The sequence below is a fragment of the Symphalangus syndactylus genome, chromosome 16, assembly GCF_028878055.3.
Source record: "Symphalangus syndactylus isolate Jambi chromosome 16, NHGRI_mSymSyn1-v2.1_pri, whole genome shotgun sequence".
Taxonomy (NCBI): domain Eukaryota; kingdom Metazoa; phylum Chordata; class Mammalia; order Primates; family Hylobatidae; genus Symphalangus; species Symphalangus syndactylus.
The window spans coordinates 29538414-29554970 of record NC_072438.2 but is presented as its reverse complement, the minus strand read 5'-3'; the positions used below and the strand labels follow the sequence as shown (position 1 = coordinate 29554970).

At 38.9% G+C, this 16557-nt stretch overlaps 1 protein-coding gene and 2 long non-coding RNA genes across 6 annotated transcripts in view; 2 read left to right on the top strand and 1 right to left on the bottom strand.

Moving 5' to 3' along the window:
- Nucleotides 1–16557, top strand: part of KCNIP4 (potassium voltage-gated channel interacting protein 4) — a 1214216-nt gene that overhangs the window by 165471 nt on the left and 1032188 nt on the right. The gene's annotated exons all lie outside the window — the stretch shown is intronic.
- The window catches only part of LOC134732726 (uncharacterized), an 800561-nt gene that overhangs the window by 87274 nt on the left and 696730 nt on the right, over nucleotides 1–16557 (bottom strand). The window lies entirely within an intron of this gene.
- On the top strand, nucleotides 87–15720 carry LOC129464728 (uncharacterized). Its single transcript, XR_008651708.2, has 2 exons — nucleotides 87–10096; nucleotides 10154–15720. It is a non-coding gene; the product is annotated as an uncharacterized lncRNA (long non-coding RNA).

Sequence of the window (16557 nt, the reverse complement as noted above, 5' to 3'; positions counted from 1 at the left end):
GGGAGGGACAGCATTAGGAGATATACCTAATGCTAAATGACGAGTTAATGGGTGCAGGAAATCAACATGGCACATGGATACATATGTAACAAACCTGCACATTGTGCACATGTACCCTAAAACCCTAAAGTATAATAAAAAAAAAAAACAAAAACCAAAAAAAAAAAAATTTAGTTTTTAAGATACAAGATCTGCCCAATATGGTTTCAGCTGTGTGTGAAATATTATAATGGGAAGGCAAGCAAATTAGTGAGATCAGTAACTTTGGAGTCAAATAGCCCTAGGAACAAATCTTGGCTCTGCCATGTGCAAGGGCTATCTGTAAATTAATTGTTTAGAACCTCAGCTTCTTATATGTAAAATTAGGATAATAATAACTTCTTCATGGGGTTGTTGTGAGAAATAAATGACAAAGAGCATTTAGTATAATACCCGGAGTGTACTTAGTTCTCCCATGTGGGCATAAATGAGAGAGCATCTAACCCTAGTTGGAGAGACCAGGCTTCATTGAGGAGGAGGTATTTCAGCTGGAGTTTGACAAACCGGAATAAATGTAGTAGATTATAATCCAGTAAGAAGAGCTAACTGAAATGCTTGGGACCAAAAGTGTTTCAGATTTCAGATTTTCAAATTTGAGAATAATTGCATATGTATAATGAGAATCTTGGGAATGGAATTGAAGCCTAAACACGAAATTTATTCATGTTTTATATGCACCATGTACACATAGCCTGAAGGTAAATTTAAACATTTTCAAATAATTTTGCGCGTGAAACAAAGTTTGTATTAGGTACTTATGTGTAGAATTTTCCACTTGTGGTGTTATGTCGGGTGCTCAAAAAGGTTTAAATCTTGGAGCATTTTGGATTTTAGATTTTTCAAATCAGGGATACTCAAACTGTCTATACACACATTTATCTCGTTTTATCACTGGCTTATTTGGTTTACCTTCACCTGGCAGAAATGGCTTCCAAGTTCTTAGGCTAGAGTCATAACCTTTATTCTCTTGATCATATGAGGTACTTTCTGATAGAGGCTAAAAGAGTGACTCTCGGCGGGGCACGGTGGCTCACGCATGTAATCCCACACTTTGGGAGGCTGAGGCGGGCGGATCATGAGGTCTGGAGATGGAGACCATCCTGGCTAGCATGATGAAACCCCGTCTCTACTAAAAATACAAAGATTAGCCGGGCGTGGTGGTGGGCGCCTGTAGTCCCAGCTACTCAGGAGGCTGAGGCAGGAGAATGGCGTGAACCTGGGAGGCGGAGCTTGCAGTGAGCCGAGATCGCGCCACTACACTGCAGCCTGGGCGACAGAGCAAGACTCCATCTCAAAAAAAAAAAAAAAAAAAAAAGAGTGACTCTTCTGGTTTAAAATCACTCAGTGTAGACAAATAACATATAAATAAATAAACATACAACCTGGGTACAACAGCTACACCAATTGAACCAAACTCTCTAGGAGTACATGCCAGTATGGCAATAATAAAATGACTGATCAGATTATAACAGGTGTTGGCAAAAATGGAGAGAGATTAGAATCTTCCTACACTGCTGGTGGGAATGTAAAATGCAGCCACTTTGGAGAGCACTTGGACAAGTAGCTCAAAAGGTTAAACAGAGTTACCATATGACCCAGAGATTTCAATTCTAGGTATATATTTAAGAGAAGCGAGGCCGGGCATGGTGGCTCAGGCCTGTAATCCCAGCACTTTGGGAGGCCAAGGCAGGCAGATCACAAGGTCAAGAGATCAAGACCATCCTGGCCAACGTGGTGAAACCCCATCTCTACTGAAAATATAAAAATTAGCTGGGTGTGGTGGCGCATGCCTGTAGTCCCAGCTGCATGGGTGGGTGAGGCAGGGGAATCTCTTGAAACCGGGAGGTGGAGTTTGCAGTGAGCCGAGATCGTGCCACTGCACTCACTCTAGCCTGGCGACAGAATGAGACTCCCCCTCAAATAAAAAGAGAGGTGAAAATATATGCCCACACCAAAACCTGTACATGAATGGTCATGGCAGCATTATTTGTAATAGTCAAAAAGTGGGAACAACTCAAATGTCCATCAACTGACTAATGGATAAATAAAATGTGACATATCCATACAATGAAATATTGTTTACAACAAATAGAATGAAGTGCTGTTATGAAATGTGTGCTAAGTGAAAGAAACTAGACACAAAAGGTGACATTTCATATGATTCAATATGGAGAGGCAAATTCATAGAAACAGAATAGGTTAGTGAATACTTAGGACTGGAAAAACGGGGGATTGGGGTTAATAGCTCATGGTTTATTTTATTTATTTATTTATTTATTTATTTATTTATTTATTTATTTATTTATTTATTTATTTATTTTGAGATGGAATCTCACTCTTTCACCCAGGCTGGAGTGCAGTGGTGCGATCTCGGCTCACTGCAACCTCTGCCTCCTGGGTTCAAGTGATTCTCCTGCCTCAGCCTTCTGAGTAACTGGGATTACAGACATGCGCCACCGCACCTGGCTAACTTTTTGTATTTTTAGTAGAGGCAGAGTTTCACCATGTTGACCAGGCTGGTCTCGAACTTCTGACCTCAAGTGATCAGCCTCCCTTGGCCTCCCAAAGTGCTGGGATTACAGGCGTGAACCACTGTGGCCAGCCAAGTTTTTTTTTTTTTTTTTGAAGTGATACAAATGTTCTAAAATTAATTGTGGTGATAGCTGCACAAACCTTTAAATGTACTAAAATGGATTGAATTGGATACTTTAAATGGGTGAATTCTGTGGTATGTGAGTTATATGTCCATAAAGCTACTACAAAAATAATTTCTGGGAATGAGGTCTGAGTGATTCTGATAAGTAATATGTGTGAAAAACCGCTATTCTTAATGGACCAAAGTAAACAATCTTTACTGCTCTACGTACAGTTTAAACCAGCTATTGACTGCAAGGGATGGGTGAGAGTGGGAACAGTCAGTAATATATCTTCATAGTTCAAGGACAATTTAATTTCTGCTGTACATCAGCTATTTTAGCTTAAAAGACTGTTTGGATGCTAGAAATGACACTTGGTCATGAAGGTTTTGAAAATATTTAATTAATGTCAACTCAACATTGAATCAAATATAGTGTGATCAAATTTACTCTGATAAAGAGTAGAAAGAAACTAAATTTAGGACATGATCCTGATAAGATAAATGACAATGCTGTGTAAAGGAGCCAGGAGGTGTACTCTTTGATGGTAAATTCTGCATTTTTATTTGACCTAGTTGGATTTTCATCAGAATGTTCCAAATAAAAATATATCTTTGAGGATAAAATGTTTGGCTTCATGGTAACACCTTTGGGGTTTTTGACATCGACTTATATTTATTTTTTCAGATAAAAATATGGCGTTATGACTAGTTTCCAGAAAACATTCTTGTGCAAATGTTTCTGTCTTTGGCAGGTTGACATATTAGAATATGAGTTCAAAGACTTTCATAAAAATATTTTTATAACTCCTTGTTTTTATTTAAAATATAATTTTTTTAAATAAAAAATTTTTTTTCTAGTGTTAAGAATATTTTCTTTGGGCAAGAAAGTTTTTGTTTTGTCATTTGAGAGGTTTTTAAGTTGTTTTATATATGTATATTGATATGGTTTGGCTCTGTCCCCATCCAAATCTCATCTCAAATTGTAATAATGGGGGTGCTTCCCCCATGCCATTCTCGTGATAGTGAGTGGGTTCTCACGAGATCTGGCTGTTTGATAAGTATCTGGCACTTCGACCCCACCCCCACCACCTTGTGAAGAAGGTGCCTGCTCCTCCTTTGCCTTCTGCCATGATTGTAAGTTTCCTGAGGCCTCCCCAGCCATGCGGAACTGTGAGTCAATTAAACCTCTTTCCTTGATAAATTACCCAGTCTCAGGTAGTATCTTTATAGCAGTGTGAAAACAGAGTAATACATATATGTATCTGATTAAATATATATTTCTACAAAGCTTATGAAAAATATTTTTGGTCAAATAATGTAATTATGCTGCTACTTTTTGATATTTCAGTTTTGTACCTTATCCGTTGATATGTGCAAAACTGATGTCATCTGTTGAGGCTGTAAATTAATAGAAATAATAATGGAAGATAGGGATTAAGCTCTGTTTCCCCGCTCCTCCGATATGTACATTTATAATATTCTCATCTTTCTATTATGTGATTGTTTTAGGTAAATAAATCTTTAATGTTTACATTGTTATGACTATAAACACTGACTTCAGAAGATTCATGTTATTATGCTTAAATTTCCTTTTTTGATGTCCTACCTTTATTTTTTTCTGGAAATGACATCTGCTTTGGGTTTGCTTTTGATTAAATGTACTTATTACTAATTTATCTGTAAATCGCTCCCAGTTGTTTTTTTTTTTTTTTTTTTTTTTTTTGAGACAGAGTCTCGCTCTGTCGCCCAGGCTGGAGTGCAGTGGCGCGATCTTGGCTCACTGCAAGCTCCGCCTCCCAGGTTCACGCCATTCCCCTGCCTCAGCCTCTCCGAGTAGCTGGGACTACAGGCGCCCGCCACCAAGCCCGGCTAACTTTTTTGTATTTTTGGTAGAGACGGGGTTTCACTGTGTTAGCCAGGATGGTCTCGATCTCCTGACCTCGTGATCCGCCCGCCTCTGTCTCCCAAAGTGCTGGGATTACAGGCATGAGCCACCACGCCTGGCCAACTCGCTCCCAGTTTTATAATAATTTTTCAATGTGATCAAGCACTTGGGATAATTTATCAGTTTCATCTTGGAAACATTTCTTCTGTAGCTTCCTGCCTGCCCCAATCCACATTATTCATATTTAGGCCTGTTGAAAACATTTTTGTTTTTGAGTTTATCTTTATTTCTCTCTGGTGCTTCGTTTCCCGTTTCTGGGATCCTTGTCTGCCTCTTTTTAAAGGTAGTTTTAGTTTTGGCTTTGTTTAACCATTTAATTTGAATACATTATAAATGAATAGAAAGTTTCGAAGATAGCACTGAGAAAACTTGTGTACCCTTCACTTAGTTTCCTCCAGTTATTACCTTTTATGTAACTAAAGCACAAAAATCAAAACCAGGAAACTGAAGTTCTATAATGTATGTATGTAGTTCTGTGTCATTTTATCACATTTACAGATTTCTTTTACCACCATGATCAAAATACCTAACTGTTCCCTTTCAACAAAAATCCCTTTATTCTACTCATTTATCATTACCTCCACCTCCTTTTCACCATCCCTCACCCTTGGCAGCTACTAATTTGTTGTCCCTATCTATAATTTTGTCATTTCAAGAATTTTACCTACATGGATCATATAATGTTTGAGATTGGCTTTTTTTCAGTAGGCATAATGACTTTGAGATCCATCTAAGTTGCTGTTTATAGCAGTAGTTTGTTCTTTTTTATTCCTGAATTGTATTTCATGGCAGCGATCTACTGCAATTTGTTTAACTATTTACCTATAGGACATTTTGGCTGTTTCCAAGTTTTTTGGCTATTACAAATAAAGTTACTATAAGCAATTATGTACAAGTTTGTTTGTGTGAGACAGGATCTCCTTCTGTCTCTCAGGCTGGAGTGCAGTGGCATTAACACAGCTCACTGCAGCCTCAACCTCGTGGGCTCAAGTGATCCTTTTGCCTTAGCCTTCTGAGTAGCTGGGACCAAAGGTGCATGCCACCATGCCCGGATAATTAAAAAAAAAAAAATTTGTAGAAACAGAGTCTCACTTTGTAGCCCAGGCTGGTTTCAAACTCCTGGGCTCAAGTGATCCTCCTGTCTCAGCCTCCCAAAGTGCTGGAATTACAGGTATGAATCACCACATCCAGCTGTGTACAGATTTTGATGTAAAGATGAATTTTCATTTATTTGGGATAAATACCTAGGTGTATGATTGCTGGGTCATATGGTAAGAATTTGTTTTGTATCTTATGTTAAAATAGCCACTCCTGTTTTCTTTTCATCATTGTATGGCATTATCTATTTCTATCTTTTTACTTTCAACACATATATATAATCATTATATTTGAAGTGAGTTCCTTGTAGACAGCTTTCAGTTAGGTCGTGTTTTTTCACTCCACTCCATCAGTCTCTTTTACTTGGTGTATTTAGAGTATTTGTATTTAATGTAATTGTTGTTATGCTTGTTAGTGCTTAAGTCTTTTATTATATTTTTGTTTTTTTTAATTTTTCTCTCTCTCCTTTTCATTTCTTTATTTTTTTCTCTGCCTTTCTTTGGGTTACTTGAACATTTTTGATTTCGTTTTGATTTATCAATAGTACCTTTTGTATCTCTTTTCCTATTGGTTTTCTAGTGGTTTCTCTAGCTATTAAACAATATATGCATTAGTTAGTAAAGTTTACTGGTGTCAACACTTTACCAGTTGAAGTGAAATATAGAAACTTTACCTCCCTTTAAGCCCATTTACTGTCCACCATTTATATACCCCATATAATTGTTTTTAATATCTAACATATATATTTTAAGAATAATATCAGACATTTTTATAATGTTTGCTTAGACACAAAACAAAAATTAAAAATTCAAGAGGAGGAAAAAGTGTATTTTATTTATAATTTTTTTCTTTTTTTTTCTTCCTGATGTCCGAAGCGGCCTTTGTTTAGTATTTCCTTTCTGTTCGATAAATAACAGATAAATAACTTCCTTTGGCATTCTTTTGGTCTAGGTCTGCTGGTGACAAATTTTCTTAGTTTTCCTTCATCTGAGAATGTCTTTGTTATGGGTGAATAGTGACTCTCAAATGTATGTTTTGAAAACCTAATCCCCAGTACCTCAAAATGGAAATATGGTCATTGCAGATATTATATTAGTCTGATCTCACACTGCCCTAAAGATACTACCTGAGACCGGGTCATTTATAAAGGAAAAAAGTTAATTGACTCACAGTTCCAGATGGCTAGGGAGGCCTCAGGAAACTTAAATTATGGCAGAAGGTGAAAGGGAAGCAAGGACCTTCTTCACGGGGCAGTAGGAGAGAGAAGTACAAGCAGGGGAAATGCCAGACGCTTATAAAACCATCCTATTTTTTTTTAATTGTAAAACCATTTTATGTCTTAAAACACAAGTTGTTATTAACACTAACACATGCACAGTCATATACATGAATATAATTATAATCATAAAGTTTATAAAAATAAAATTATAAACTTGTGTTATTTGGATGCAAGTGATTACAAAGCTCTTTTCCCACCCCTAGCAATATCCAATGGATTAATCAATGCATTGTTTAAATAACCACCCACGAATGTATAAAAATGATGTATTTGAAGTCTGTTTGGTCACACACTTTCGTGTTTCCCAAAACTATGCACATAACCTAGTACACTAAGTATTAAATGGTTTACATGCTGTTTAAAATATAGACTTGTAAAACCATCCCATTTTGTGAACACTTGCTCACTATCATGAGAACAGCATGGGGGAACCACCCCCACGATCCAATCACTTCCCTCCCTCAACATGTGGGGATTGTAATTCGAGATGAGATTCAAGTGGGGACCCAGAGACAAACCATATCAGATGAATTTAGGTCAATTAAGATGGGGTCAGACCGGAGTGGTGTGGGCCCTTAACCTCACGTAACTGGTGTTCTTAGAGGAGACACACACTCAAACATAGAGGAAGAGAGCCCTGTGAAGACAGAAGCAAAAATTGGAGGGATGATGCCACAAGCCAAAGGATGGACTGGGGTTACCTGAAGCTGGAAGAGGCAAGGAAGGAGTCTCCCCTAGCAGCTTCAGAGGGAACGTGGTCCAGACAGCGCCTTAATGTTAGAATTTAAGTCTTCAGAAATGTGAGAGAATAAATGTACACAGTTTTAATCCACAGGTGTGTGGATAATTTGTTTCAGCAGCCCTAGAAAACGAACACAGGGTGATTGATATGTTTCTGAGCAAAGCATCTTTCAGTCTTAAGCCTGTAAGTTACCTGTCGGGCTGCCACTGCTGTCAACTGAGACTCATGTGAGTAAGAGGTTGGAGCAGCCTGGGGAGTCTCAGTGTTCAGGAAATAACTTCCTCTGAGTCCCCCTTATGTTTAGCATGGTACCCTTGCCACAAATGCATGTGGTTTCCTCTAGTCCTGAAACCATCAGTTTCACCCTCTCCAAAAATATAGCTCACAAGTCTTTGGCAGTTGAGAGTGGTGGAAGTGGTGGGTTACCCAGCTGTCATGAGTAGGAGCATATGGAATGGGTCTTGCTGATTATTCATGGGACTTTCAAGTAATCAGTTTATTTTTGGTCCCTTTCCCTACCACTTCCAGGTGGCATAGGGAATTTTTGACTGGGAGTTGGGCAAGCAAATCATATTGCTTCCCGGTGTTGTACTGCCTACAAAGCTCAGGTGGCAACATCAGATTCCATACGTCCTCACAATTTCCTCCTTCCAGAATCTTATTCCCCTCTCCTGTTCTGTGTCATTCTCTGTTCACACCATTATAAAACTTTTATGTTCTGATTTTAGTGGGTGTTTTAGAGGGACTGTGTAGATTTCATCCACTATCTTCATCTGGAGGCTCAGAATTGTTTTCGTAATATTTACTAAGCGTCCGAGTTCCTTCTTAAATCACTGTGTCTTCCAGCCATTGTGATATGCCATTTGTTGCAGACCTAATTTTTCAATAATATTCTTCCTTTTTTTTTTTTTTTTTTCTGAGACAGGATCTTACTCTGTTGCTTAGGCTAGAGTGCAGCAGCACAATTATAGCTCACTGCAGCCTTGAACTCTGGGGCTCAAGTGATCCTCCTGCTTCAGCCTCCTGACAGGCTGAGACTACAGGAGGAAGTGTGCCACCATGCCTGGCTAATTTTTTAATGCCATGTCTGGCTAATTGTTTAATGTGTAGTAGGTATGGGATCTCGCTATGTGGCCCAGGCTGGTCTGGAACTCCTGGGCTAAATGATTCTTCTGCCTCGGCCTCACAAAGCACTCGGATTATAGACGTGAGCTGTCGTGCTGGTTCCATTTTTGTATATTCTTATGTTTCCTCTCCTCGTCCTCAAGCTTTATTAGGATATAATTGACAAAAAGTGTATGTATTTATGGTGTACGATGTGACATTTTGATATGTGTATACATTGTGAAATTATTAAAGCTAATTAACACATCCAATACGTTATATACTTATCATTTTTTGATAAGAACATTTGAGTTTTAATCTCTCATCAATTTTCAAATATATATTATTATTAATTACAATCACCATGCTGTTATTCTTAACTTCAGGCTACAGTTACTGTCGTAGGAAAATTTGTGCTTATTAGTATTTTTATGCTTTTTAAATGCTAGTAGAGTTATCATCCTTGCTGCTGTGTTTTGTGACCCTAAATATATATTATACTTCAGAATTACCACTGCAAGTTTATAATATCCTTAGAATTACCATAAATATAAAGATGAAAGCAAAATGTTTACATATTTCTAAATGTCTTTCTGAGGAAACAAGATACTTTTTTTTTTCATTACAGTGGTATCCCTTATGGTAGATAAATGAATGGAATAGAAAACAGGAAGAGGCAAGATTCATTTATATAACGATATAATCTCTCTCTCTCTCATGCCCACACACATGCACGCTCACGCACACCACACCCATACTTTAAAACCTCATAGTAACTCTAGGAAGTGGGCACTAATGCAATTAGTACCTTCCTCATTTTACAAAGAGAGCTACAGAATTGCCCAAGGTTACACTGTCAATAAGGGACTGAGTTGGAATTTGCACATAGGTAGTCAGCAGACAGAGTAGCTGGCACAGAGTGAGAGCTCAGTAAATTTAGTTGATGTTATTATTATTATTTCATTGGAGTATACTTGCATCATATCACCTAGTTCCTCCAAGAATCCGATTTTTACATTATGCCTTAATTTGGATCAAAGGATACTTCTAGGTTTATATAAAATGTGCTTCTACCTTTGCTCTAAAAATGATATTTGTAATATTTTATGTTACAATATGCAGTGTCTCTGCTGCAGAGAAATACAAGAGAAATTTTCTTTTTGACTTTAGGTTCAAACAGAAACAAACAAAAAATATATACACACAGCACAGTGGTTCACACCTGTAATCCCAGCACTTTGGGAGGCCAAGGTGGGAGTTCAACCCAAGAGTTCAAGACCAGCCTGGGTAACATGATGGGAGGCCAAGGTGGGAGTTCAACCCAAGAGTTCAAGACCAGCCTGGGTAACATGATGCGATCCCATTTCTACCAATTTTTTTTCATTGTCCAGTGTGGCGGCGTGCACCTGTGGTCCCAGCTACTCAGGAGGCTGAAGTGGGAGGATCACTGGAGCCCAGGAGGCTGAAGCTGCAGTGAGCCATGTTTGTGCCACTGCACTCCAGCCTGGGCAAAAGAGTGAAACCCTGTCTCAAAAAAAAAAAAAAAAAAAAGGAAAAAGAAACAAATAAAAATAAAACATACAAACACATTTGCTATTTGGCTTCCTTTTGATCATCAGAATTATGAAAACCATGCACCAATTTGTTTATTTTTTCCTGCTCTGAAACTCAGCCACAGAGGGAGAACTGACTAGTTTCACCTGGTAAAGATAGATAAGTTGTCCTATATTGGTTTTGGAAGAATTATTACCTTACTTAGTTATTTATAATGATCAAACTATTATTTATTTTCCCTAAATGAGTTTATAGTCAAAAATTGATTATATGATTATAGTCAAAACACAGATTTTTATAAGCAAATGTTCCCTTGGTTTGGGCATTTAAAGTAAAACTTCAACTCTTATTAATGGCTTTATATAAGAGGAAAATCACAAAAAGCGTATGAAATTTTTATAACATTATTCAAGAGGTAAAGAACTGTTTAAAAATATAAACAAATAAAGCTCTATGTTTTTAATGAGCTGATTAAGATAGTTGAGTTGCTGAGTATATATTTATTTGCCTATAAATTTTATCAGTCATGTGCTAGTGGTAGAGTTCATAATAGGAGTTTTGATGAGTATAAGATTGTGAGTGACCCTCTCTCTTTATATGTAATTCTGACCAGAAGTGATAGCTATTCTATCCATTTAATGGTGTGTTTGGTAATGTAAGTTATTCACCATTGTGTCCTACTGTAAAAATTGTGCAGTTTCTTTGCGAAGTCATATCACATCTGGTATAAAAATGTCCCATTCTTAATTCTATTTCCTCAAAATGGTATGCTTTGTGGCACCATATGACGGTGGTTTAGTGATTATTGTATGTTATAGTGATCACTGTTGATTACTGTATTGACCTGATTGAGATATTATCCAAGTGTGTCTGAGAAATATAAATTTGTGGTAACTTAGAGAGTGAAGACATCTGTATTAGTTTATTTTCACACTGCTATAAAGAACTGCCTGAGACCGGGTAATTTATAAACGAGAGAGGTTTAATTGACTCACAATTCTGCATGGCTAGAGAAGCCTCAGCAAACTTACATCATGGAAGATGGAGAGGTAAACATATGCTTCTTCACAAGGCAGCAGGAGGGAGAAGAGTGGTAGAGTGAAGGCAGGAGAACCCATTATAAAACCATTAGATCTTGGCTGGGTGCAGTAGCTCACACCTGTAATACCAGCACTTTGGGAGGTTGAGGTGGGCAGATCACTTGAGGTCAGGAGTTCAAGACCAGCCTGGCCAATAGGGTGAAACCCTGTCTAACCTTGTCTCTACTAGAAATATAAAAATTAGCCGGGTGTAGTGGTGGATGCCTGTAATCCCAGCTACTTGGGAGGCTGAGGCAGGAGAATTGCTTGAACATGAGAGGCGGGGGTTGTAAGGAGCCGAGATTGTACACTCCAGCTTGGGTGACAGAGGGAGACTCTGTCTCAAAAAATAAAATAAAACCATTAGATCTCATGAAAACTCATTCACTATCATAAAAACAGCATAAAGGAAGCTGTCCCCATGATCCAATCACCTCTACCTGGTTTCTTCCTCAACATCTGGGGATTGTGGGATTACAATTCAAGATGAGATTTGGGTGGGGACACAAAGCCTAACCGTATCAACATCTTTGAGATCATTAACTCAAGTTCCCTCATTTTACGTCAGAAGTAAAGGAAACTTAGGAAAGGATAAATTAGATGATTTTCTGTGGGTTGCAGTGTTGCCAGAGCTAACTTTGTGATACCCAGGCCTGTTCACCACACTTTCTACTTCACCGTATTATAAATGTAGGAAAACTCCATAATATATGACTTATGTTCAAGAAACTTCTGGGGGTGGGCCCAAGATGGCCGACTAGAAACAGCAGTGTTTGGAGGCTCCCATCGGAAAAAAAAAAAACATAATAAGTATATGAATTCTTCACCGGCAACAAAGGTATCGAGGTTCTCTCATCAAAATTGACAAAAAGGCTGGCGTGACTCATGGAGAGAAGGAAGAACAGTGGCATGCGGCAGCTTACCTCAGAGCCACACGGGGAAGGGGAACCCCCTCTCCCCAGCCAAGGGAGGTGGTGAGTGAGCATGCTACCCAGCTGGGGAAACCGTGCTTTTTCCAAGGAACTGTGCAACCCACGGATTGGAAGATCCTACTTGCAAACTCATGCCACCAGGGCTTAGAGTCCCAACTCCAGAATGGTTAGATTCTTACAGCCTCTCAGCTGGAATCTGCTTAAGCCTACTGAACTCCTGGAGTGAGGGGCGACCCACACTGGCTGTGGCTGCCTGCTGTCTAAGCCATTTGAGCTCCTTAGGGGAGGGGCATCAGCCAGCATTGGGACTCACAACTACCTAAAACGCTGAGCTCCCTGAGCAGGGGAAGGGCGGCACCCATTTCTATAGCTCCAGGCTGTGCTTTTCCCCTGCTGGAGCCAGGGAGGCTGAATGGCTTGGTCCTAAGCCTTGTCCCCACATACCAACACATGAGTTGTGGCCAGAGTGCCTCTTCAGGCATAAATCTTATCCATCCTTCCTCATTGGGTGAGGCTTCTCTGCAGGATCTCCAATAACTCCAGCCAGAGGCTCAGGAACAGAATTCGGATCTGCCTGGGCCTGAGCCCTTAGGGGGAATGGTGACTGCATTCTCTGTGGACCAGCAGACTTAGCCTCTCCTCCTGGTAGTTCTAAGGAATCTGGGCAGCCCAGACAAATGGGTTTCTTCTGAAGAAAAGCACACCCTCTCCACCAAGGGACAAAGTGCTTTTTTAAATGGGTCCTGCTCCCTGTGCCCAGCTGGGTGAGATCCTCCAACAGGGGTTGTCAGACACCCTATACAGGAACAATCCTCCTGGCATCAGGTTGGTCCCCCTCGAGGTCAGAGGTCCCAGAAGAAGGAGCAGGAGCCCATCTTTGCTCTTTTCCAGCCTCCTTGAGTGACTTCTCCAGGTGCAGGAGTGAATCAGATGAATAGGGCCTGAAGTGAACCCCCAGCAAACTGCAGCAGCCCTACGGAAAAGGGACCTGACTATTGAAAGAAAAACAAAAAAGCAGAAAATGACAACAACAGCAATCAACAAAACTGACAAAAAAAGGCCTCCACGAAAACCCTGTCCAAGGGTCAGCAGCCTCAAAGACCAAAACTAGACAAACTCGCGAAGATAAGAAAGAATTAATGAAAAAATGCTGAAAACCCAAAAGGACAAAACGCCTCCTCTCCTCCAGATGATCACAACATCTCCATCAAGGACGCAGAACTAGGCAGAGGATCAGATGGATGAATTGACAGAAGTAGGCTTCAGAAGATGGGTAATAAAAAAGTACGCTGAACTAAAGGAGCATGTTCTAACCCAATTCAAAGAAGCTAAGAACCTTGATAAAAGGTTAGATGAATTACTAATTAGAATGACAGGCTTAGAGAGGAACATAAATGACCTGATGGAGCTGAAAAACACAGCATGAAAACTTCAGGAAGCATACACAAGTGTCAACAGACAAATCGATCAAGTGGAAGAAAGGATATAAGAGATTGAAGACTACCTCACTGAAATAAGATATACATTCTTATCTAAGAATAGAGAAAAAAGAATGAAAAGGAAGGAACAAAGCCTCCAAGAATTTTGAGACTTTGTAAAATGACAAAACCTATGATTGATTGGAGTACCAGAAGGAGACAGGGAGAACAGAAACAAGCTGGAAAACACACTTCAGGATATTACCCAGGAGAACTTCCCCAACCTAGCAAGACAGAAAATTCAGGAAATACAAAGAACACCATTAAGATACAACATGAGAAGATCAACCTGAAGTCACATAATCATCAGATTCTCTTAGGTTGAAATGAAGGAAAAAACTTTTAAGGGCAGCCAGAGAGAAAGGCCAAGTCACCTACAAAGGGAAGCCCATCAGAGTAACAGAGGACCTCTCAGCAGAAAATCTACAAGCCAGAAGAGATTGGGGGCCATTACTTAACATTCTTAAAGAAAAGAATTTTCAACCCAGAATTTCATATCCAGCCAAACCAAGTTTCATAAGCGAAGGAGAAATAAAATCCTTTCCAGAAAAGCAAATGCTGAGAGATTTTGTTATCACCAGGCCTGCCCTGGTTGAGCTTTCGAAAGAAGCACTAAATATGAAAAGGAAAAACCAGTACTAGCCACCGCAAAAATGCCAACATATAAAGACCAATGACACTATGAAGAAACTGCATCAACTAGTGTGCAAAATAACCAAATAGCATCATGATGACAGGATCCAATTCACACATAACAATATTAACCATAAATGTAAATGAGCTAAATGCCCCAATTAAAAGACACAGACTGGCAAATTGGATAGAGTCAAGACCCGTCGGTGTGCTGTATTCAGGAGACCCATCTTACATGCAGACACACACAGGCTCAAAATAAATGGTTGGAGGAAAATTTATGAAGCAAATGGTGAGGAAAAAAAAAAGCAGAGGTTGCAATCCTAGTCTCCAATAAAACAGACTTTAAACCAACAAAGACAAAAAAGGGCATTCAATAACTATAAAGGGAACAATTTAACAAGGAGACCTAACTATTCTAAATATATATACACCCAATATAGGAACATCCAGATTCATAAAACAAGTTCTTAAGAGACTACAAAGAGACTTAGACTCCCACACAATAATAGTGGGAGACTTTAACACCCCACTGTCAGCATTAGACAGATTAAAGAGAAAGAAAATTAACAAAGATATTCAGGACTTGAACTCCTCTCTGGATCAAGTGGACCTAGTAAATGGCTACAGAATTATCTACCCAAAATCAACAGAATATACATTCTTCTCAGTGCCACATGGCACTTATTCTAAAATTGACCACATACTTGGGAGTAAAACACTCCACAGCAAATGCAAAAGAACTGAAATCATAACAAACAGTCTCTCAGACCACAGTGCAATTAAATTAGAACCCAGGATTAAGAATCTCACTCAAAACCACAAAATTTCATGGAAATTGAACAGCCTGCTCCTGAATGACTCCTGGGTAAATAATGAAATTAAGGCAGAAATCAAGAAGTTCTTTCAAACTAATGAGAACAGAGACAACATACCAAAATCTCTAGGACACAGCTAAAGCAGTGTTAAGAGGGAAATTTACAGCACTAAACACCCACATCAGAAAGCTGGAAAGATCTCAAATTGACACCCTAACATCACAATTAAAAGAGCTAGAGAGGCAAGGGCAAACTAATCCAAAAGCTACAGAAGACAAGAAATAACTAAGATCAGAGCAGAACTGAATGAGATAGAGATGTGAAAAACCCTCCAAAAAATAAACAAATCCAGGAGCTAGTTTTTTGAAAAAATTAACAAAATAGACTGCTAGCTAGACTAATAAAGAAGAGAGAGAAGAATCAAATAGATGCAATAAAAAATGATAAAGGGGGTATCGTCATTAACCCCACAGAAATACAAAGCACCATCAGAGAATACTGTCAATACCTCTACGCAAATAAACTAGAAAATCTAGAAGAAATGGGTAAATTTCTGGACGCATACACCCTACCAAGACTAAACCAGGAAGAAGTCGAATCCCTGAATAGACAAATAAAAAGCTCTGAAATTGAGGCAGTAATTAATAGCCTATTAACCAAAAAAAAGCCCAGGACCAGATGGATTCACAGCTGAATTCTACCAGAAACACAAAGAGGAGCTAGTACTATTCCTTCTGAAACTATTCCAAACAATTGAACAGGAGAGACTCCTCCTTGACTCATTTTATGAAGCCAGCATCATCCTGATACCAAAACTGGGAAGAGACAAAACAAAAAAAGAAAACATCAGGCAAATATCCCTGATGAACATTGATGTGAAAATTCTCAATTAAAATACTGGCAAACTTCATCCAGCAGCACATCAAAAAACTTATCCACCACAATCAAGTCAGCTTCATCCCTGGGATGCAAGGCTTGTTCAACATAAGCAAATCAACAAACGTCATCCATCACATAAACAGAATCAAAGACAAAAACCGCATGATTATCTCAATAGATGCAGGAAAGGCCTTTGATAAAATTCAACATCGCTTTGTGTTAAAAACTCTCCATAAATTAGGTATCGATGGAGCATATCTCAAAATAATAAGAGCTATTTATGACAAACCCACAGCCAATATCATATTGAATGGGCAAAAGCTGGAAGCATTCCCTTTG